We start from the raw sequence: 19,044 nt of genomic DNA, 5'->3' as shown, positions 1-19,044 counted from the left end.
CCTCCTGTTCTTCTCACTATTATTATGTCTGATTTGCCAGTTCTATATGGGTCTGCAGCTGCAAATTCAGTTCAGAAAGAAAGACACTCTGGGAGAGTCTTGTGCCCCAAGACAGAACACATTCATTTCCATACAGAACATTTAAAAAATAAATATTTATTTCAAAAGTTTATTTTATGTATGAAAGTCAACATAGATACACACCCATAGTCATTTATCAAACATTCATCTATATTAATCCTATCTTTCAGCACTTCCTTACACTAGCAATTCACATGGTCATCCAAATACTTTTAAAGTACTGACAGACGGCCAGCCCCCACCTCTGCTTCTGCCTCAGGTGTTGTACTGTAGATTCCAACCACACCCTGGATAAAAAAAAAAATTCTACACATTCTCTTTAAACATCCTGCCTCTTACCCTAAATGTAACCTCCCCACCCACTCCCTGCTTGTTTTGGATACCGGCGCTATGAGATGTTTTTAATCTACACCAAGCATGCTCCTCATAACTTTGAAAATATAAAGCAGGTCTCCTCTCTACCTTCCCTGACAGACAAACTGAAGCCACCAATTAATTTTATCTATAGATTTAATAATTAAACATACAATATTTAAAATGCCTTTAAGAATGTCAAGGCAGTTCGCAAAAACAATACCAAAATAAATTATACCATACAAAAGATGATATTATGGTAATAACCAAAACCATGATTAGGGATAGGAATGGTGGAGGAAAGGAGGAAATGAGGAAACAGAAAGGATTTGGAAAAGTCCACAGTTTAGAAATCAAGTATAAGAACAAAGTCAATAACTGACATGAGAGCAAGAAAGAGAAGCTTGATGTCAGTGATTTATTTGGAGTAGGACTGAGAGAGCTGGAGGTGGCTATCATGGAAAAATAAGCTCAGGAAGAACAAGAAAAGAATATAAGAGAAATTAGAGACAGTCTAAGAGTGTAGGAGGAAGGCCATAAAGGAAATTTGGCCCACTTGGTTTAGTAAGGGGGGGGGGGGAACTGAGGCAGTTGATCAGTTGTCTCAGATTTAAAGAAAAAGTACCAATGGTGGGGAAAATAAACAAAAGACCAGACAAACTTCAGAAGACAGGTTTGAGGTACAGAATGCAAGCTGGAGGTTGTCTTTGCATTCCAGGATGATTCTACAAAAGTGAGTAGTTTTGGCACACGTGATTATAATTGATATAACCAGATACTTTCAGTTTTGGGTAACAGTTCTACAGAACACCTGTGTTCCATCCACAGGGACAATCAGGTTTCCTGCTGAAAACTATTTAATATTCCATCACACTAAGACTCTGATATGTCTGTGTGAAATTTTTCCCCTCAGGTCCCCTTTAAACTTTTCCCCTCTTTACCTTCTAGCTATGCCCTCCAGTTGCAGACTCCCATACACAGGGAAAACAGTTGTGATTATTCACCTTATTTATGCCCTCTAATGATTTTATATACTCTGTATTGCTACCCCTCAGCCTCCCAAGCTCCAGAGGAAAAATATCCCAGCCAATCCAATCTCCCCTTATAACTCAGGCCTGCCAGTCCTGACAACATCCTTTGAATCTTTTCTGTGTCCTGTCCAGCTTAAATTACATATACTTATTTAGAGATCAGGCTTTTCCAGCCCAATAAACTGCACTGTCCAGCAACCTACCTATTTAACACTAAATCACAGGACAATTTGCAAGACCAATTAACCTACTAACCAATACATCCTAGGACTGGAGGAGGAAACCAGAGCACTGAAAAAAAACACGTAGTCACAGGGTGAACGTACAAATTTGGCACCAAAATTGATCTCCGAATGCCCCAAGCTAACTGCTACGCTACTGTGGCACCCCTAGCTAGAAAACCAGAATTGTACACAATACTCCAAGTGCATTCTTACTTGAACAACTGTAACGTGATGTTCAAACTCTCGTACTCAATGCCATGACCACTGAAAGTAAGCATGCCAAATGCCTTCTTCACCATCCTATCTACCAGTATCAGCACTTTCAGGAAACTATGTATCTGTACCTCTAGGTCTCTCTCTTCCACAATATTTTCCAGGGGCCTGCCACTTAATGGTGCAAACTTAACTTTGCCAATGTAACTCTATACTTACCAAAGTTAAATTCCCTTTTGTTGGCCCATTTTCTTAATTGATCTGGATCTTAAATAATCTTCTTGAATGTACACACTACCAATTGTGGTGTAACCAATAAACCTTCGAAACTTACCACACTGTCACCCATGTTAAGGATTTGGATGATAAATAACATGGACAAAGCATCAATCCCTGCACATACTACAGCTCTCTGATCTGTAAGCAACCCTCCACTAATGTCCTCTGACTCCAAATACCGAGACAATCTTGTATCCAGTTCACTATCTCACTCTAAATCCTATGTGACTAGCCTATCAGCAAGACCTTGAGAAAAATTATGGTAAAGTTCATATAAACAATATATATTGCCCTAATCAATCTTTGTGCTCAAATTCATAAGATATGATTTTCAATGACCAAGCCAGATTATCCTTAATCAGTCCTCGTCTTTACAAATGCAGATCCTGTCTCTCAGAATCACGTCTGATGTAAGGCTTATCAGCCTGTTGCTCCTTGGCCTGTCCTTGCAGCAATTCTTAAGTAGAAATACAACATCAGCCACTTTGCAATCTTCTGCTACCTCACCCACAGATGACGATGATAAAAAATATCAGTGTCAGGGCCCAGTACTTCCTCCTTTGTAATGTGAATATGTTTCAGGACATCACTATTCTCTTCCTGAAATCCCTAGCATCCATGACCTTGACCATAGTAAATACAGACAAGAAATATTTATTTAATATCATTCCCATGATTCCACACAGACGACCACAATGATCTTTATTTAAGGAGCCATATTCTCTCCCTAGTTACCTTTCTGCTCTTATAAACTTACAGAAACAGACTCTCACACAAAATGAAGAAACTCAGCAAGTCATGTAGCATCTATGGAAGGAAGGGTCTCAGTTCAAAATATCAACTGCTTCCAGACTTCCAGCACCTGCAGTCGTCCTACTTCACCCGTGAAAGCCACCTCATTGATTTCATTTTAAGTATACTCCTACATCTCTGACACTAAAGGGATTCACGCTCCCAGCTGTCTATACCTGACATATGCCTCCTTTTTCCTGACCAAGCTTTGTCCTTCACTTTTACAGAAACATGCTAGCCTTGATGTCTCCAAATCTTACTTTTAAAGCCTCCCACTTCTCAGATGTCTCTTTACTTGCAACAGCATCTTGCAATGAAACTTTCAAAATTCCTGTCTAATCGCATCAAAATGAACCTTTCCCCAATTTAGGACTTTAATTAGTGGACAATTTTTTTTCCATAACTGTTTTAAAACCAAATTATTGAATCCGTTTTTCAATCCATCACTCACCCCCTGTAGCTTAGCAAGCTGATATCTGTGTCTACTCAAGTGTGTGTAACTGTTTGAAAGATAGAAGGAGAGCTAATATAATACAGTAATACTCCAGTTTAGGGGTATCAAAAGCAGGACAAGGTTCCAACACAACAAAATAAAAAAAATGTGAAAATATAATGTAGATTTTAACATGTGTCATTAAAAAGCTGTTCTCCCAGAAGCCTAAAAAAATTTGACAGCTACCTCGTGTTCTTAAGGGGTCTCTGGTGCGTGGTGGAAGGTATTATTTAGCATAGTTTCTCATCTCAGAATCCAAATATAAATTGAACAAAAGACACCCAGCCCACTTAAAAAAAGGCTGCAAAGGCAAACTGTTACAAGAACATGGATCAAGATACCACTTGGATTTAATTTTGGACAACTAAATTAAAAAGCCCCTTTTATATAACAAAAAAGTTCATTCTGGTATTTTTTAAAATATTGCTTCAGGTGATTTATAGCAGCACTTGGCAGGGCAACCCTTTCCCTGCGCCCTCCCCCCCACCCAACCAACCAACATTCAAAATGCTAAGACTTCAGGGAAATAACTAGAACTATGGTACCCATGAGTAAATTTTTGTGTTAAGAAGGGGAGATAGAGAGAAAGGACAAAGGCTTGGAGTGGCACTGAAGTGCTGCAAACCAGAAATATGCTAGTCAATGGTTTGATCAGATCAACACTTAATTAACACCTACAACATAAACCCTGTTTTGTGACTGCTGTTTTCAATGACAATGGTTCAAACCTAGAAAATGTCTACAAGTTCAGAATCTTAATCTACTGAAGGCTGCACTAATTAAGTTTCTTAAGGAAAAACTTGCTCATTTGGGCAAAGGAATGATGATCCAATTAGCAAAGCCAGAAGCCTGCATTGTTGTAATTGCACTAAAAATCTGAATACACTCATCCTGAAATTATGCAGGCCAACACAAGCCTATCATGTACAACTGAAGCAAACATCACTTAAAGCTCCCTAGAATTCCCCTGAATCTTTGACCATTTAACACAACTAAAAAATAATCAATAAGGGAGCGGCACTGGAGACACAAGTGTGAAATGGAAATAAAATATTATGAATGTGAAGGATTCTACGACTATTTCAGATAGCAGTCATCTCTAGCACTTTAAGAAGTGCAGTTTTTTTTCTTACAGTTTATAAATGACATTTGCAGAGTCAAGCTGAAAGTTCTGAGAGGATTCACATGGAAGCATGGATTCCCTCTGGAATGTATGGATTTTGTGTGTGTTGCATGGATTGAATCCCTGTTGCTTGGAAAAGTAAAGACTGGAAACTTAGGACTACACTTGCAACACCCAATTCCTATGCCTTTTGTTTTTTCAAACTAATTTATTAATTTCAATAAATAATTAAACATCTGTCATGATTCACGATACATTACTCATTATCTCAACACATCACAACTCACACCACAGTAATATTCTTTGCATTTCAGGTGATATTAATAGATAAAAATATCAATGTGAGATTTTTTATTTCTGCTCTTTCCCTTTATTCTGTTTAATCATGTATCACTAGCATCAATGACATTTATTTTAATAATTTTACCACTTAGTATTCCCATAATGATTATGAAAACCTAGTTGTCAAAACACATTTTTAAAAAATCAGTAAGCAGCCCTTGCTAAACTATAACATTTACAAATTAGCCAAATTCATTTTTACATTAAAGCACCAAATCTAATTTTAAATTCTGTATTGAAAGTTTTGGAAATCTATTTTCTCTACAATTTCTAAAGTTTTAAAAATTAATTTACAACCTAATAAGTTGACAGTTTTGTTCGGTATAATCCCTCAATATATTCATGGTATTTCTATATCAGACCAACGTGTAATTGCATTTGTCACATTATTGGCCAGAAGGGCTATTTTATTGAAATGGAAAGATGCCTCTACTCCCACTTTGATACAGTGGTTCTCTTAGGTGATGCTATGTCTTAGTTTGGAGAAAATCAGAAGTCGAACTTTTGATCCTCCATTTGACTTTGAGAAAAGGTGGGGTTCTTTTGCCCACTACTATCATCTGATTTGAGTTAATTGAGATGGTTTCCTTCTGATTCTTGTTTAAATGGATTTGAGTTGGCAGATTGATGTTTTTCTTTTCTGGAAGCTTGTATGGCGTATAGCTCCGGGGTTGTGCTCCCAATGGATTTTTTTGTTAGCAGGGCTTTTTTTTTGTTTTAGTTAGTAGGGGTTCTTTTTCCTTTCTTTATTTTTTCTTATTATTGATATATTGTTTAGCCTTGTTAATCAGTTATTTGGTAATTTAATTCCGCATAGTACATATTGACATGTTGACTTGATTACCTTAATGTTTTTGTTGATGTTCAATAATAAAAAGGATTTAAAAATGAAATCTAATTTTAAAAATATATGCATCTACAGTTAAATGTGCAAGTTGCTGTATAGGATTTATAATCAAGGTTACAGTTCATTCCTGCATTTAATAAACAATCATAAATTCAAACAGCAAATTTTTAATAGAACATCCTATTTAAAATAATCACCTCGGAAGACAATTAGATATCGATTTACAGTCTACAGTTAAATCCGTTTTCAGCCTAACAGATCTGCAAAGCAAAAACAGAATTATGCTCCCCTAATTAATCCGCAGCAAACCAGATCATATGCATTTAGTATGCAGCAGATACGAAAGCTAAGTTTATTGTAAGAAAGGAAACGAGCAATATTAATGGGAAGTGCCCCTGAATGGATTGAATGCAAAGTACCTCCAGTAACCACACGGCAAAAATCGAACAGTGAAATTTTACATTCAAAATATGTAACCACGCACAGAATTAGACCATTAGAAGTTATCTTAACCCATTCTTATTTTAAGTGAAACCAAAAGTCAACTTAAATAAAAGGACGAAGTTATTTAGGAAGTTAGCCGTGAAACGAAGTCTAATGTTCCACCCCCAGCTTTTGCTCTGACTCCCGGGGAGACGTGTTGCCTGAGGTTAGCGATCCAAGGGCTGCAACATAACCCAATATTTGTCTGTCCAGGTTCTTCTAGAATCGTTTTCCGGGCCGCACGAAAGTACAAACCTACCTCTACAGGACTGTTTTTGTGAGAACTTGGCCGCTTCCGACTCTCGTCGCGCTATGTCTGTCTTCACTTTCAATCTATTTCACAACAACATACCACTTCGCATCCACTGCTCAGCACCGCCACTGACCCCTCACCTCATTACCAGCCTCGTTCCCAACGCAACGCCTCCCCACCCCCGGCCCGACTGCTGGGGTTGCCGGGATAGCTGGCAATTCCTCCGGAGGACTCCTGAGATTGAAATGATGAATGGAGAGGTGGAATCTTGGTGTCGCGAGCGCCCCCTCCGCTTTTTACTTCTTTTGGGCCAAGCAAAACAGCGATGCAGAAATAAATCTGATAATAAAACATAAAAAGAATAGGACAGCTGCCTGAAGCTGCTTTTTTTTTTTGCTAAGACATTGTTCAACACATCATTTTAGTCCGAAAGTCTGACAATGAGTGTTCAGCAGGTTGTTCCACTATGGGAAAACGATCACAGGTAAGCCAGACCCTCTTTCAGCTTTCCAATTTGTTGAATGAAACTGTAGGTGTAAGATCCCCACTGAATCCTGGCAATTTTGGACCCCTGACCACTCAAAATGAAGAAAACATATATGGAATTCCTTTGAGAGTCTCGAATCCATTCTTCATAAGCATGAGGAGCAAGAAGTTCATGTTGTCTAACATCTGCCCTGACTGGCAAACACTGTGGGTCCTATACTGCCCTTCTTAGCCGGTTCAGGCCCCACAGAATATTGTCTGATTGGAAGAACCAAGGAAATCTAAGGTTAACTGTATTCTTCCTGTTGTTATTCCTTTGGCTAGGACTTTTAAATTCAGGACTGCTGACCATACTACTCGAACTCTTTGCTCGAATTCCAACTTAACTCACAAGAAATAATTATTCCACTAAGATCTTCTCTATATGGCAATCAGTTACAAATGTGTCCCCATAACACTTTGCTTAATACAAAACAATGGAGAAGTTTTTTTTAAAAATCTGCTTTAATGTACACAATATTGAATGTCTATTCACAACTTCTCATGTAAGGAATCCACATGCAATATGACCATTCAATGATAGACTGAGGATGCAAGACACATCTAAACCACACGAATACCAGGCAACAATTGTCTCCAGCAAAAGAGAGTCTCTCAGTAATTTAAATTGCATTATCATTACGGAATCCCAAGTCTAGTGGTTGGGAGGGAAAGAGAGGAATAATGACATTTAAGATTACTGGAGGACCCTATTTCCTTCAAATCACAACAGCAATCTTAAATGTCATACTCATTTAACTATTCCACAATTTTTTCCAGTGTAAAAAGTGTTATCAGTCTCCCTGATGCTGTTTATTAAAATGCAGTGAAATTTGTAAAATTCATTTCTATCATTTCCAAATAGCTTGTGCAAGTTCCTTCATGTAACATTTGTCTTGAGAACAACAGGCATTAGGCATTGAATTTTCTACGTAAGTAGTAACTTTTCTCTGACCCAAAGTGCCCTTAAAGGGTCACTTCATAATATAACCAGAAGTCTCTCAGATGCTTTAATTGTTGCATTGAGAAATGGAAGGTTCTGCATTTTGTCAGTTAGGCTTTACTTTTTTGAATTCTGCAAGCACCAATGAGCAGCAAAATGTCGTGAATTACACACACACATATATATCAGCAGGGACAGCCTGCAAAGATCCATAGGTCTGAAGGAAAGTAAGAAAGTACTGGAAAGGCCTAGCAGGTCAGGCAACATTTGTGTTGATCTGAAACATTAACTGTTTCCATTTCCACAGATATTGCTTGACTTGCTGTGTGTTTTGACTATGTGTTCTGTTTTTGTTTAAGATTTTCATCTTCTGCAATTATTGTTGCTACAGGAAGTGTTGATGAGAAGATGATGGTGAAGCCTGGGTGAAGGTTTCTATGCCAGCTCTTTTATCAAATATCCTCATTTTTAAAAATATTTTTCCTCCAGAGAATGTAAAAGCACTTCTCTTTTGTAGAATTTCTTCTTGTATTTCTCTTGACACCATCTGGTGGTGTTGTAACCCTCATCCCATTGTAGATCAGTTCATTTGAGATTTAGGAGAAAATTTTATGACAGAAATATGTCTCACCATTCAAATAATGGACACTTAGTGCTTCTGTAAACTCGGATTGAACAGCAGCAGTAGCTGTTAAGCTCAACATGGGGCAACATCTTAGTTGTAATGAATTTTGGCCGTTATGTACTCTTGATATCAATTGGATAAGCCAGACACTATAAGAACCATGCCAAGGTGTATAAAAAACATTACAGGAAAAAATTAAGTATGCTTTTGTGATTGGCAAAATTTATTAACGTTATGTTTGCATAATACATAATACTTTTCCTGATGAATATTCATAGATAAATTTCTAGGCCTCTTACAATAGAAGACAAAACTGGGTGATGTAATTTTTATGAACGAGGGTGAAGCTGAGTAACAAGTTAAAATAGTTTGTGTAAATCCTAATGTTTTGCGACCTCCGGAGCCTTATTGTTTTAAGAGAAAAAGAGAACAATAAATTATGCAACCTGATTGGAGAGGTAAAAATCTTAGTTTTGGGTTTACACCTAGGGGTCTACTTCCTGTACCTAACAAAGTATATTTGTGGTCGTCTGCTGCCGTCATGCATCCACTTCAAGGTTCAATATGTTGTGAATTCAGAGATGCTCTTCTGCACACCATGGTTGTAATGTGCGATTATTTGAATTACTGTCGCCTTCCTGTCAGCTTGAACAAGCTTGGCCATTCTCCTCTGACCTCTCTCATAACAAGAAGTTTCCACCCACAGAACCGCTGCTCACTGGATGTTTTTCGCATCATCCTCTGTGAACCTTAGAGACCGTTGTTTGTGAAAACCCTAGGGAATTGGTCAGCAGTTTCTGAGATACTCTAACTACCCCACCTGGCACCAACAATTATTCCACAGTCAAAGTGACTTAGATTACATTTCTTCCCCATTCTGATGTTTGGTCTAAACAGCACCCTACTGAGCCTCTTGGCCATGCATTGAGTTGCTGGCACTCAATAGGGTGATTAGATGTTTGGATTAATGAGCAGATGTACAGGTGTACCTAATAAAATGGTCACTCACTGTAGATGTATATATCACTTTATCTATTAGTAATTTCCTCTTCCCTGTGTGGAAACTCTTGGCCTTGCTTCCCTCTGTCCTAAGCTATGACAAAACAAAAAACTAGTGCACATGCTTCATTTGGGTATTAATAGAATCTATTAACTACAGACCACATTATATTTTTAGTCCAAACATCAATAAAGAGTTGAATTCAGAAGTGAGAGATTACTCGAACATCAAGGTGAATATGACTAAGAATGACAACAAGACTACGGAATGAGATTAAAATTATTAAGAATTAAGTGGAAAATTCTCCTCAGGGTGCAGGCAAAGGAAGCACATTTTGGTTCCAAGACAGCACTAAGTTTCTTCAAAAGAGAGTCAAGGACAATTACAGTATATCCATGTGGTGATGATCTTCACCACCACCCCCAAACTCCTCTGCGCATCATAATGTCAGGTGCAGTGATGTTTATTAATTGCACAATATTCAATATCTATTCATAGCTTCTCCGATAATGAGCCAGTCTGTGCTCCAAAGAAGTAAGGCTGTCATTCAGTCATGAGTGAAGCAGACAAGTAGCATTCAAGCCACACCAGGAAATTAAAGGGAATCTTTCAATATCCTTGATTTTCATTACAGTATCATTGCAGAATCCCCACATTAACATCTTGGAGATCGCCCTCGATCTGAAAGTTCAGAGCTGGCCACAGTGAACAGTGTTCCAATTGTAGCCATTCAGATGCTGGATATTCCATGGGGAGCAGTTCAACTCGTGTTTCAACAACCCTCCCTCCCTCCACCTACCTAATCTGGTTACAGGTGCCATTCACCTCTCCCCTAATGGTTCCCATTCTCACATCCCTTACCTATCAGAATCCAGCTTTCATAATGCTTTGTGTTTCTGCTTACCTCCCTCTAGCAGCTGTCTCCCATCCCTTCCCCACTTTCCTGCAACTGCTCCTGCCTCCCTTTTCCTCTCTGTCTGCTTCCATCTATCAGTCACCTGCCACTGTCTCCAAATCCACTGCTGCTCACCTTCCCTGTCTGGCACGAACTGCCTGTCATTTTATGCCTCTCCTTAGTTCACCAAGTACATTGGAAGCCTTTCTTACTGCTCCCCTTCTGTTCTCTATGCTGGCTATCTTGCTTCTCAACTCTCAGTCTTGATGCAGGGTTCCAGCAATCCCTTTCCTCCCACAGGCAATGCTCCACCTACTGAGTTCTTCTGACAGGTTGTTTGTTGACATCTGCAGTGTCCTGTGTCTCTGATTTCCCTCTAGCTGCATGGAGTACCTTCACTAGTTGGATTATATAGTGGTTTAAGGCAACTCAGGACAGCCTTCTCAAACGTATTGAAGGACAGGCAATAGATGTGTGCCTTTGGTACTCACAACCCCATTCCGCAAGATCAATTTTTCTAGAAGTCTGACTTAACTCAGCACAAGTCAAAGATAAAACTGGGATTTTCCTGTTTTGGTGGTATATAATTACCATCTGAGTCATAAGGGAAGATTGTCTACTGCTGAAGCTCTACAAAAAGAGTGATTTATAAATTAAACATTTTAGTGTCTAAGATTCCATTTACAAATATGTAAAATGAATGTACTATTTATAAAAAGTATAAAGCTTCCAAACCATCAATTCATTAGTTTGCATTTAAATAACATTATACAAAATTTATTAATACATTTTTGGCATTTACTGACATCACTGGAGCCAAGTACATGTTCAGCTAAATTATTCTACGAAACATGAACTCTGTTGAAACCCCTCTAAATTAATGGGACATGAAATGAAGCTGGAATATTTCAGAGATCTCTGCTGCAACATCTATCTTCTGTATCCACTGAGTCTTTGAAAGACTGTTATTTCTCAGAGTAATAACTGCTCTTTAAGTTACTGTGGTAATTTCTCCCTTGGTACAATATTGGGGAGCTACAGTTAATTTTATATTATTTATTTCGCAGTACTGTGCGGAGTTGGCCCTTCTGGCCCTATAAGCCATGCCACTCCAGCAATCATTCACAAACCCGATTAACCCAAACTTAATAATAATGGGATAATTTACAGTGACCAGTTGATCTACCCAGTAGGTCTTTGGACTGTGGGAGGAAACTGGAGCGCCTGGGGAAAACACACGCATTCCATGGGGAGGACACTCCAACTCCTTTCAGATGGCGCCAGAATTGAACTCTGAACTCTGGAACGCCCGGGTTGTAATAGTGTTGCACTAACTGCAAAGCTACCCTGGTGCCTTATTACAGCATATTATTAATGTTGAAAAGCAAATGGATAAACACCTTTGCCTGAGCAGCAGTCTCCAGTCAATCAATTAGTCTAGAATTATCCAAAATACAACCCTAGATAATTAAAAGATTTAATTAAGACTTCAATGCCCAGAAATTGGACTCATTGGTAACATTTTTATCGTTCATAAAAAAAAAAACATTGGACTCTTTCATGCTGAATTCTCATCTATCAGAGAATTGGAACATGAATTTTTTGTCACATTTCACTATAACAGATTTAATTTTCCAAATGCCCTAACTGTGAGATAGGATATCATCATGGTGTGCAAATATTTCAAATTATGTCAGAAATTCGGTCATAAGTGGTGAGTTAGGTTCTCATTACTTGAAAGTTTCAAGTTCAAGTTTAATTGCCTTTCAACCATACATGAATACAGCCGAACGGAACTGGTTGTTCACAGTGCCAACAGTCATACACAGCATGAGGCAAGTACGTATACGATATTGGTAAAATGCAGTCATATTAAAAAAAAAGTCCCATACGCCGAGTCCATGAATGTTACAGCAGTCTGCAAACGGGCAGCTATAAACAGGCAACAGCGCAGCTTAAGGCCTTATCCTTGCTATGACCGAGGCCATGCAGCTCCCCTGCTGTCCGCACCTGCCATCATTAAATTGGATTTGCAGTTTTCCCCATTAACAATGTTCAACTCAAATGTGACTAAAATGATCACCCACTGGTAGAGTATACCGCCTTTGTGCACCAACTTCTGCAATGCAGGCAGCAGCATGATCTGCAACAAGTCCAGCTCCTTCAGTTTCGCCGCCAACGAGTAACTCACTGATGGGGTAGGCCTGCAGAACTTTAAGTTCTTAATATCCAGCACGGTCTTGTATTTGTAAATAAATACATTTTAAAAAGACAATAACACCTTTGGTTGACCCTGTAAAAGCCACTGCGACCGATTGCATCACCATCTGGCTGGAAGATAAGGGACAAGGGATAGAAGCATGGATTACAACAAAAAATGCAGATATCACTAAGATCTCTGACAATGACATTAGGAATGCCAAGATCTTGACACCTGGTGTTCCTTATTCATATCCCAGCTGTGGGTACACACCAATTTTTATATTTCCCTGCTTTTCAGCATGACATCAAATACAATCTATCTCCAAGCAAGAAGGATTCACTAGGCACCAAGAAAGGCTCTGGAGCAGTGCATTGTATTTACCAAAATGCCCAGATTACACAGATCCACAGGCAACCAGTCAGGAGTCACAAGGACCTGGTGTACATCACAACGAAAGTAGTGAACTATGTGAATTGAGGTGACAAGCTGTCTTGGTCCCCACTTTTCCTACGGTTAACACCGGATGTGACTCTTGTCTAAATATGGAAAAGTATTTTCTCAGATTCTCATGAAAAGAAAAATGTGCCGAAAACCAACTCTGTAGTTCACAGACCTGTAGTCACAATTCTGACCTGAAGGCCAGAAGACTGCTGATGATAGCAGGTGTTGGGGCACCTTGTGACCACCAGGTTGTCATCAAGCAAGCTTCATACTCAGGAAGCTTCTTGAGAACCATTCTCCACAGCCTTCCTCACACAGGCTGCCATGGAGACATCTCTCTAAAAGAACAGAACCAGTTCCTCTGTGTCAGGACCCAGATAGAACAGGAGCTGCCTGCTTTTTAACATCTGCAGAACAAGCAGATAGGTCACAACGCTCTGAAAGAGAAGCACAACATGAGAACAAAAAAGCAAAAGGTCCTAGTTTTTTGATTTATTTTGTGACTTCCAACACACATTTAGTGCACTAAAAATAACTAAAGCTCGATTTCCAGGCTCAAATATTTGTCTTTAATACTACAAGGTGATGGGCTCTTGCTATGCCTATTTGAAACAGGTGAATTTATTGTCTAGTAGGAAGTGTGTCGAGAGCCTTCTCTTAGTAAGGAGCACGTGTACTTTTTCAAGTCATTCTGCTTAGTTTATAAGTATGTCTATTATCACTTTATTGACCAAGCCTCTGCTGAATTTAACATCTCAATCTTTCCAATTAGCTTTGCAACTGCTTCAGTAATTTCCCTGCCTGTTCAAAAATGTATAACATACACACTACACAGCACCAACCAGCATTTCTATTTCAATCAACTCTCATCTTCGATTAGACTTTGGTTGATAATATTTGATGTTAACTAAGTCTGCACTGGAATTCAAACTTCCAACACTTCCTGTGGTTCTGAAGAGTATAGTCTGCATTGTGAACCTTTTTCACTTGTTACTACATACAGTATGTTAGAATATTAGCAAATGTACTGCCGTCATCACCACAAACTTAGCTCCGCAGGGATGCTCGTGTTCCTCTGTGTGTGTGTGTGTGTGATTATTAATTTACCTATATGGCGTTCAAGAAGCAATCTGTGTCTAACGTTGAATATGACAGTCCATTGAAAGGATGTGTACAACCGGTGTATTTGGTAGTAGCAACCAGAGATGACTGTCTTCCCAAATTTAACAAATGGTTTTTATGGATCGTAATCTACAGTGTTCAGCCCTGCTAACCTCTTTATTTTGGAACTATACAGAGTAGATGAGAGATCAGCTTTGTCACGTTTGCAGAGGCTTCCAAGCCCGAAGACAATGAGGTAAGAGTGGAACTGGAAAGAAACTGTCCTTGAGCAAGATATGAAACACAGCATTTCATAGTAACTTTGAAAGAGGGACTGGCATATTTTGGGTAAGGATTATAGTTTTAAGCAGTCTAGAGATCAAAGGTAAATTTCAGTCTGAATAAAATTGTTTGCCTTTTAACCAAGTTATTTTTCTCCTAACAACTACTGTAATCATTATGCTCAGGTGGCCAGCTACCCTCACTGTCACACTCAAGACATACTGGGTACATCGGTAAGACCCAAGGGTGTCTCAATACACCAAATGGACTAGATTGATGATTCAAAGGTAGCAAAAGGTGGAGGATCTGTGTTTCATGATAAACTTTTCTTGGTGCTCTGACTGAGCAGTCTTGTTGCACTCATGTCCCCCAACCTGGAACATCTAATGATTAAGTACCAACCATTCTACTTACCAAAAAAGATCTCCTTGTATTCCTGGCTGCAGTTTACATATTACCAACGGCTGATGTTAAGCAGACACTCAAGGTATTGAGTGCAGCAGTTAACAAATCATTGTTCGGGGCTTCAATCAGGCTTGCTTGGAGAAATCTCTGCCCAGTTGTCATCCACACATGCACAAGGGATCCCAACACACTTGACCGCTGTTAGAATTGCCTACCGTTCTATCAGTAGGCCGTATTTCAGAGATAAGGACAACAGAGGGGTGGTTGCAGGAAGCAGAGGAGCAGCTATGGGATTGCTACAAGTTGATGGACTGGACCATATTTAAGAACTCATCAGAGGATCTGAATGAATACGCCACAGTAGTCACAGACTTCATAAAAACAGTTGTAGATGAGTGTGACCCTACAAAATCATTCAGAGTCTTCCTCAATCAGAAGCCCAGAATGAACCAAGAGATCTGCAATTTGCTGAGGGCTAGATCACTGGTGTTCAGTTCTGGCAACCAACTAAAGTATAAGAGGTCTAGGTATGACCTCTGGAAAGCCATCTCACATGCAAAATGGCAATTCTGGAACAAACTTCTGGAAACCTAATAGCATGAATGGCAGTGATGCTTCACTACCAGACAAGCTCAACGCCTTCTATGCCTGCTTCGTGAAGATCCCTGCTGCGTCCGGTGACCCTGTGATCTCTGTCTCAGAAGCCAATGTCAGACTGTCTTTCAGGAGGGTGAACCCTTGCAAGGTGGCAGACCCTGATGGAGTCCCAACCAACTAGTGGGAGTATTCAAGGACATTTCCAACCTCTGACTGCTATGGGCTGAAGTTCCCACCTGCTTCAAAAGGGCAACAATTATACCAGTGCCCAAGAAGAGTAGTATGAGCTGCCTTACTGACTGTCATTCAGTAGAACTAATATCTATAGTGATGAAATGCTTTTAGAGGTTGGTAATAGATTGCATCAACTCCTGCCTCAGCAAGGACCTGGACACATGGCAATTTGCCTATCGTTGCAATGGATTTACGGCAGATGCAATCTCAATGGCCCTTCACGCAGCCTTAGATCACCTGGACAATATAAACACCTATGTCAGGATGCTGTTTGATAATTATAGCTCAGCATTTAACGCTATCATTCCCACAGTCTTGACTGATAAGCCAGAGAACCTGGACCTCTGTACCTCCCTCTGCAAATGGATCCTCAACTTCCTAACCGGAAGACCACAAACTCTGCAGATTGGCAATAATATCTCCTCCTTGCTGACAATAAATGCTGGTGCACATCAGGGATGTGTGTTTAACCCAATGCTCTATTCTGTCTATTCTCATGACTGTGTGACGAGATATAGCTCAAATGCCATCTTTAAATTTGCTGATGATATAACCATTATTGGCAGAATGGCAGGTGGAGACGAGCGGGTGTACAGGAGTGAGGTATACCAGCTAATTGAATGGTGTCGCAGCAACAAGCTTGCAGTCGATCTCAGTAAGAGCAAAGAGCTGATTGTGGACTTCAGCAAGGTGAGATGAGGGAACACAAACAAATCATCATAGAGGGATCAGAAGTGTAGAGAGTGAGCGGGTGTCAAGATCTCTGAGGATCTAACTTGATTCCAACATATCAATGCAGCTATAACTAAGGCAAGACAATGGCTATATTTCATTAGGAGCTTGAGGAGATTTGTTTTGTCACCTGAAACACTTGAAAACTAAAACAGATGTACTGTGGAGAGCATTCTGACAGACTTCATCACTCTCTGGTGTGGGGGGACTACTGTTCTGACAGACTTCATCACTCTCTGGTATGGGGGGGACTACTGTTCTGACAGACTTCATCACTCTCTGGTATGGGGGGGACTACTGTACTGACAGACTTCATCACTCTCTGGTATGGGGGGACTACTGTACAGGATTGAAAGAAGCTATAGAAAGTTGTGAAATTAGTCAGCTCCATCATAGGTATTAGCCTCCGTAGTTTCCAAGACACCTTCAAAGAGCGGTGACTCAGAAAGGTGGCGCCCATTATTGAGGACCCCCATGTCCTCTTCTCATTGTTACCATCAGGGAGGAGGTACAGAAGCCTGAAGGCACACACTCAGCGATTCAGGAACAGCTTTTTCCCCTCTGCCATCCGATTCCTAAACGGACATTGAACCCGTGAACACTAACTCACTTTTTCCTTTTATATCATTTCTGTTTTTTGCGTTATTTTAAATGTAACTGTTTAATGTACGTATATATACTCACGTTAATTTATTTATTTATGTTTTTCTACATTATCATATGTTGCATTGTACTGCTGTTGCTGTTAACAAATTCCATGGCATATGCCAGTGATACTAAACCTGATTCTGATTCTGAACTTGTTTCACTGAAGGATTCTCGATAGCTGTGGCAGGGCTTGAATATTATTGCTCTTATAAAGTGAAACTAAGTGACAGAGGTGAAATTAAGGTTTCGCTTCCAGATGAACTCAATGTCTTTTATGCTTGCTTTGACCATCAACGCATGGAGGCATTTTCACAGACTCCCACAGGACCCAACCAACCTGTGATTTCAGTCTCTGAAGCCTATGTAAGAGCATCTTTCAGGAGGGTGAACCCATGTAAAGCATCCAGCCCAGATGGGGTACCTGGCCAAGTGCTGATCAACTGGTTAGAGGTTGAGTGACATCCTTAACCTTTCATTTCAGCAGTCTAAGATACCCACCTGCTTCAAGCAGACTTCAAGTATACCAGCGCCTAAGAAGAACGTACTAAGGTTCTCAATGACCATCATCTGGTAGCACTTACATCCTCTGTGAGAAGTTAGTTCAAAGTAAATTTATTATCAAAGGACATTGATGTCACAATACACCATCATGAGTTTCATTTTCTTGTGGACATACTCAACAAATCCATAATAGAATAATAACCATAATAGAATTAATGAGAGACTGCGCTAACTGGGCATTCAACCAGTGTGCAGAATACAACAAACACTGCAAATACAAAAAGGAAAAATATAATAGTAATAAATAAATAAGAAATAAGTATTGAGAACATGAGATGAAAAGGCTTTGAAAGTGGATCCATAGGTTGTGGGAACATTTCAGTGATGGGACAAATGAAGTTGAGTGAAGTTATCCCCTTTGGTTTGGGAGCCTGATGGTGAGGGGTAATAACTGTTCCTGGACCTGGTGGTGTGAGTCCTGAGGCTCCTGTACCTTCTTCCACATGGCACCAACTAGGTAGTGGTGGTCTGTGATGATTGATGCTGCTTTACTGTGACAACATTTCATGTAGATGTGCTCAATGGAGGGAAGGGATTTACCTCCGACAGACTTGTAGGATGGACTGCTGTGCTTTCTTTGAAATGGTACTTATGGTGCCTATAAAAAGTATTCACCCCACCCCCACCCGGAAGTTTTCATGCTTTATTGTTTTATAACATTGAGTCACAGTGGATTTAATTTAGCTTTTTTTTGATAGTGATCAACAGAAAAAGACTCATGTCAAGGTGAAAACAGATTTCTGCAAAGTGGTCTAAATGAATTACAAATATAAAGCACAAAATAATTGATTGCAAAAGTGTTTACCTCCTACAAGTCAGTACTGAATTTAGTAGATGCCCCTTTGACAGCAATTACAGCCTTGAGTCTGTGTGGATAGGGCTCCATCAGGTTTGCACATCTGGACACTGCAATCTTTCCCCATTCTTCTTTACAATACTCAAGTTCCATCAAATTGCATGGGGATCCTGAGTGAACAGCCTTTTTTCAACTTGAACTATAAATTCCCAATTGAATTGAGGTCTGGACTCTGACTTAGCCACTCCAGGGCATTAACTTCATTGTTTTTAAGCCATTACTGTGTAGCTTTGGCTTTATGCTTGGGGTCATTGTCTTGCTGGAAAACAAATCTTCTCCCAGGTCACAGTTCTCTTGCAGATTGCATCAGGTTTTCCTCCAGGATTACCATTTATTTTGCGGCATTAATTTTACCCTCTTCCTACACAAGCCTTCCAGGGCCTACTGCACTGAAGCATCCCTACAGTATGATGCAGTCACCACCATGCTTCATGGTAGGTTTGGTGTGTTTTTGATGATGTGTGATGTTTGGCTTACGCCA

At 39.7% G+C, this 19,044-nt stretch overlaps 1 protein-coding gene across 2 annotated transcripts in view; it reads right to left on the bottom strand.

Moving 5' to 3' along the window:
- LOC140205950 (guanine nucleotide-binding protein G(I)/G(S)/G(O) subunit gamma-12-like) overlaps positions 1 to 19,044 on the bottom strand; it is a 137,223-nt gene that overhangs the window by 71,584 nt on the left and 46,595 nt on the right. Inside the window, exon 1 of one of the 2 annotated variants that reach the window (XM_072273857.1) lies at positions 6,522 to 6,677. The exons of the other annotated variant lie outside the window; for it this stretch is intronic. The gene's annotated coding sequence lies outside the window, so the exon portion shown is untranslated. Of the gene's footprint in view, positions 1 to 6,521; positions 6,678 to 19,044 lie in introns of those variants that run through there. 2 annotated transcript variants of the gene reach the window in all.

The sequence above is a fragment of the Mobula birostris genome, chromosome 12 (genome assembly GCF_030028105.1).
Source record: "Mobula birostris isolate sMobBir1 chromosome 12, sMobBir1.hap1, whole genome shotgun sequence".
Lineage (NCBI taxonomy): Eukaryota > Metazoa > Chordata > Chondrichthyes > Myliobatiformes > Myliobatidae > Mobula > Mobula birostris.
The sequence above is the reverse complement of the archived record's forward strand: the minus strand, read 5'-3'. Positions and strand labels throughout refer to the sequence as shown.